The sequence below is a fragment of the Taeniopygia guttata genome, chromosome 2 (assembly GCF_048771995.1).
Source record: "Taeniopygia guttata chromosome 2, bTaeGut7.mat, whole genome shotgun sequence".
Taxonomy (NCBI): Eukaryota; Metazoa; Chordata; class Aves; order Passeriformes; family Estrildidae; genus Taeniopygia; species Taeniopygia guttata.
The window spans coordinates 127,842,556-127,848,555 of NC_133026.1; the positions used below are offsets into that span (position 1 = coordinate 127,842,556).

A 6,000-nucleotide genomic window follows, 5' to 3' on the forward strand; every position below is an offset into this window, starting at 1 on the left:
CATCACGCCTGCAAGGCAAACATCGCCAGCTCAACACTCTGGGCTGGATCAGATTTACTGCACACCCACAGCCCGCCGAACACAACCAGCAGCACCACACGGCCTGGTCTCACTGCAAGTGGGGGGTCAGCACACACAGCACGGATTGTCAGCTCCAGACACCCTAAAACCAGAGTGTCACACACACACACACACCCAACCACCCCACACGGGCCGGCAGCATGTAAAGCGGTCGTGCCAACGAATGAAAACAGTGAGCACCAAGGAAAAGCCATGGAGGCATCACAAGCTTCGGCCAGTTCGGCCCCGCTGGCGTGCCCGGCCCAGGCCTCGAATACGGCCCCGCCGAGGACACCTCGGTGAGGGGTTTGTTCCCTCCAACTTGGTTGCCTAGTCAGAGTCGTACTTCATCGAGCACGGAAAAGCAGCCCTGGCAGTCGAGGGGTCCCGGTAGGGTAAAACGAACACCAAACGAGACCGCAGGGCAGTGCACCCCCGCAGCCATTCCCGCCCCCGCCCAAAATGGCGGCAGTCCCGCCCATCCGCTCCCCCCCAGCCCCTCCAGCCCGCGCTCCGGGGGCGGGGCCGCCCTGATTGACAGCGCGCCCGGCCAATCGCGGGGCCGCGCGCGTCCCGCTGGCCAATGGCAGGGCGGGCCCGCGGTGGTCAGCGGGCCGGCCGCGCGGGCCGCCGGCGCGAGCGCTCCCCGCCCGCGGGCCAATGGCGGGGCGGGGGCCGGGGCAGCCCCTCGGGCCCGGCGGCCGCGGCCGCCCGCCCGCCCGGGACGCGGCGCGGTACCTCGGGCCCAGCGGCAGAGCTCCGCCTCCTCCTCCTCCTCCTCCTCCTCCTGCCGCGCCGGGCCACTTCCTGTGCTAGCGGGGCTCCCGCTGCCTCCGGCCCGAGCGTCCCCGCCTCCCGGCCCGCCCGCTGTGCCCCGGCCCCGCGGCGCTCGCGGTGCCCGCTGCGTCCCGGTCGCCTGTCGCGCTCCAGTGTGTCGCAGGCTTTTCCAGGGAAGGTGCTGCGTCGCTCCAGACTTGCGGAGCGAAAAGCAATTAACCGCTTTCACGCTGTAGAATCACAGGATGGTTTGGGTTGGAAGGGATCGTAAAAACTATCCCGTTCCAGCATCCCATCATGTTCACTCGTCACAAGCCAAGTGGGAACTCACATTCAAAACCCTAAAAACAAAACACATGGAAAATTATGAATTCCAGCAGGTAATTCTCTGGCTACTTTGAGATGGTGCTGAGCTTTCTGCAATAGACAATTATTTTGTGCAACAAGCAAGCCACTGACTCTCAGAATAGTCTACTGATTAATATTGAACGTGCATGCCTTGTTTCTTGCAAAACCGCACTTGATGACCAAGTGCAGCACTCCCCGTAAGGAAAGATACAAAAAAAAAAAAAAAAAAAAAAAAGATAAATATTTGCATTTTTTGCCTTTGCAGCTTTGGAAGTGAAAGTCATACCCAGCTGAACTTTCCCATCTTTCTAGATGAGATGCAGGCGGAGTGGAGAATGAGCCTGCAGAAGAGTTGATTACTCAGTTTGTGTCTGGCACGCTTACCAAACCACAGTTCTCTGCAGCCATTTCTCTAGCAAGATTAATAGATCTTTACATGACACGGCTTTTTTATAAGGATAGCATGTCTTAATTTTGAGTCATGAGACAAAAGACTTTTTTTGTACCCTTTTCTTTTGTCAAGATATCTCACACTAAGGGTATTTAGCTGCTTTGAATGTGGCAGGTCACTGGACACAACCTTACATTTTCTCGAGAAATCTTGTGCCTCTCTGGGACTGGAGATGCCACAACCACTGTGGGCATCTTCTCTGATTTTTCTAACTTCTGTGTTCAGAATTTTCAACAATAATTTTATTTTGATTCCTTGATTATTTTAATATGGTTCACTTAAATTCAAGTCATGATTATGCTCATGGATGTTTGGATATAGTATTATGTAAAAAAAAAAAAAAAAAAGAACAGCAATCACATTTAAACAGACATTACACGTGAGTTTTGACTGTAGAATCACAACCAAAAAAATCCTATGAAAAAATACCAGGATCAGTGTTCTTGGCTACATTATTTTGTATTATCTGAACCACTGCTGAGGACTTTGTCTGTGTGAGTCCTAGTAGCAAAATACATGTGGTTCTAGTTCAGTTTCACCTAATTTGACCTAATCACAATATTCATTTCACTACTCAGTTGTTCTTCTAAGTAATAAACCAGTGTATGCCCAGCAGCCTCAATACTTAATCTGTAAAGAAGCCATAAGGAATTATGACTTTGTGAAAAGAACTCTATATGCACTGTGATGTTTTCACCATTTTAGTTTCACTCTTTCATGTCTTCATTCTTAATCCTCATTTTATGGGAAATGTTTCCTACTGTAGTTCTTTTCTGCAAGAAGGGATTCAGACTGGTCAGAATGAAATGGTCAGAAGGGCAACTGACTTTTAAACAAGTGCTGCTGACAAGCTTGCTGTGTTTTGTGGGATTAGAAGCAGCCTGGGTGGAGTATATGTGTCCTAGGATATTTTTAATCCGTTTTTTACAGGTAGTAATAGAAGTACCATTACTATTATGTGACTGTAACTGAAATGTATGTCAATCAGTGAGGGATTTTTGTTGATCTTGTCACACCCATCAGTTCACTGTCATATCCCTGGATGAGATTAGTGTAAAATTCTAGTTGTATTTTAAAATTACATAGTTTTAGCTCACAATTTTCTTAAGGAAATGTATCAGCCATTGTTTTCAATGACTGTCTTCCTGGATTTCCTCCTGTTTTCATTCTTTCACAAGATCTTCAGCTTCGTCGGACAACTGGACAAGAGTCTGTCCCTTTTTGTTCTCATATGCAACGATTTTATGATTTGTGACACTTAGTTTTTAATGGAAGTGTAGTTAAGCCCATTGAAAATAGGTTTCCTTTTTATTTAACTTTTCAAAGCTCCCAGAAGCTGTTCCTGAGCTTTTAGAGTTCAGTTAGTTTAGGTAAAAGGTTGGGAAATGATGCTCAACATCTTTGTTCCAAGTTGACAACACAGATTAAATTAACATACAGAAAACTATCTCCCTGAAGTGCAACAACTTGTCTACTGTCTCACCTGATGTCTCCTAATTTATGTCTAAATACCAAGTTAAGTTCAAAGATGTGAAACAATGTTCTTAATTATTTTTGTTAATTAATTTTGCTATCACCAAGTAACAGTTTTTTCCATCTCTTGTCCTAAGCTGTCATCAATATTGCCAATAAAATAGCTATTTGATTTGGGCTACTATTCAGGCTAACACTGAAACTTTCAGGTAATACCTTACTTCAGAACTTCTAAAAGGTACAGTATTCCCCATCTAACCACAAAGCTAAAACTCTCTTCATGCTCCTGTCACTTGCTAACAATGTAATTTCTGTTTGCTTTGACAGATACAGTCTTGTTCTTCTCATATCCAACCAGAATTGCTACTGAAAGAAATAATCACTTTAGCTCATCCCATTATCCAAGTTATTCCTCACTTTGCATCTCTCCAGTGTCTCCCTAAGCTGGCTCTGTACATACTATGCCTTCATTTTCAAATCCTTTCTTCCTATCCTGTCTTCTTTTCACATAGGTTGTGTATGTCATTTCTCACCTCTGCCTAATAACGAATTCTGATTCTGCTACTTTTTTTTTTTTTTTTTAATTAACAAGCCTTGTTTTGCTTTCCCCACGTGTCACTGTTTCTTTCGAATCCATCCAAAAGAGAGCTTCTGTAACTTCATGCTGTTGGTGTACTGTGCCTACTCCTATCGTGCTTGACACCACTCTCCCTAAAATCAGGCATTCCTAAAATCCCAGTATCGTCTGCAGCATAGCCCCAGACAACTGTCTTTACCCATGCTTCCTGCAGGGATAGGAGGGCTGTGGAGCCCATCCTCTCTCCTTCCAGCCTTCCAGCTGAAAATCTCAACGCGATGTCAGTCATGATAGATGGTGCATTTTGTGACACAGACAGCCTGCCATTAGGACAAACCCATTTCACTGAACCATCTGATGGTAATGACTGTCAGTGACAGACTGACCCAGGCTGGCTCAAGTCAGCGTGCTGGAGGTGAAAGGCTTCATATTCCATTACCAGGACTCTGAGCCATCAAGTCTGCTCCATCCCACCCCTGCTTAAGCTGTATTGATAGACTGGGTAGCATTTTCCTAAATGCCGTCATCCATACAGATGTCTGCCGTTGTTTTGTTGATGTGGTCAATCAATACTACATTAAATGTTACCTTCAGTTTACCCTTAGTTGTCTAAAGTAGATGTGATATTTTCATTATTTATACAACTGTGCCATTAAATTATGCATTCCAGATTAAAAGAATAAAATACTTGGTTTTTTTATTATTATTATTATTATTATTATTATTATTATTATTATTATTATTATTATTGTTGCTCTGGCATAAACTTTTGTATTTCTGTGTAAAGAAATTAATCTCCTATCAGAGGGGGAAATGGGGACTGACAAGCTCTAGCTCCTGTTGCCTCTGGGATGTAATTATGCTTGCAAATACAAAACCAGAAAAAATCATAAGCTTAACACAGTAGACACTCTTGAAAGTTTCATCTCAGCATGAAGCTATGTTTTAATTATTATTTTTGTCTGCATTGTTCAGATCGACAGTGAACCAACTAGAGTAAGTGCTTATCCTAGTTAATTCTTCATGAGACTTATGTCACTGGAAGATGCATTTAATTTATTTCCTTTTGCTTTCTTTAAGCTGGCACAGACTAAGTGGTTATCTATAAACATTCCACGAAGATTTTACTACTTTAGAGCCAGATCCAAAGGCTGTTGCGTCAATAGGAAGCATCAAAATTCTTTGGAACAGGCCCTATTACAAGACAGAAGTAAGCTGTTTTTTGTTTGGGGACCTTGAAAAATTAAAAAGGAAAAACTTCTTATTTATATTCTACAATATTAACAGATCTCTCTTATATGGTAAATATTTTCCATTATTAAGAAGCAAATTTGGACTCTTAGACATCCCCGCTTACCTAAAAAAAAAAAATTTGTATACATATATGCTCTCTCTCTCTCTCTCTCTCTATATATATATATCTATATCCCCACATATGTATGTCTTGATTCCAACTGAAGATTGATAGCATTATAATAAAATATTTTTCTGCTACAATTTCTGCTTGCAAATATTATTCTATGTAACACATAGAATTACCTACATAACACATTGTAACACATTGTTATACCTGAACAACTGTCATCTTAGTTGTGGAAGATTTTCTTATTTGCTGATTTAATTCAGTAATTACAATTATGTATTTTATATTGGGGGAAATAGCATGTTTTGAAAGTTACTCTGACACTACTTTAAAAATATTTAACTTGCTAAGTATCAGCATAATCTGTATCTATTACAGGATCAAATAAAAAGCTCAGCTTCCAAGAATGAATATGGATTTTGCAATGCCAGAATTAACTTCAGAAATGCACTGCCTCCAAATACTAGTGTCTTCATCTAGGAAATAAAAACCTATATACAATTTTATGAATTATTTGTAATATATTTTGAGATCCATTCTCTCCAAAGTACATGGTAGTCCCAAATTGTTAGGCTTATACAATTAAGGCTACTTGGAAATATTTCTTCTCGCTTAATGTTTGTTTAATGTGGACAATGTTAAACTTTTATATAATTAATTTCAGAGAAAACTTAGTTTGTCACAGACAGCAGTATAATGGAGTCTGCATTCTCCAGATTCATAGTTTACTTAGAAGTGAATGTTCTTCTGTCTTTATCTATCAGAGAAGTCTTCAGCATCTTTTCACTGGGAAGCTGCTTACATACTGTAATCGAACCACCGATTAACCCCACTTTTAATAAACTGAGATTTGGGAAGTTTTTCTAAGATTTCTTACCACTGGGCATTTCCATCAGCTCTCACATAATTTTTACAGGTGTCTGCTGCAGTCTGCCTAATTTATCAAAACGC

General features: G+C 41.9%; 1 protein-coding gene across 1 annotated transcript in view; it reads right to left on the reverse strand.

The window, feature by feature from the left end:
* The window catches only part of TRIQK (triple QxxK/R motif containing), a 62,442-nt gene extending 61,372 nt beyond the window's left edge, over nt 1–1,070 (reverse strand). The window contains exon 1 of the mRNA XM_004175287.6: nt 799–1,070. The gene's annotated coding sequence lies outside the window, so the exon portion shown is untranslated. The remainder of the gene's footprint in view (nt 1–798) is intronic.
* Between the last annotated feature and the right edge of the window lie 4,930 nt (nt 1,071–6,000).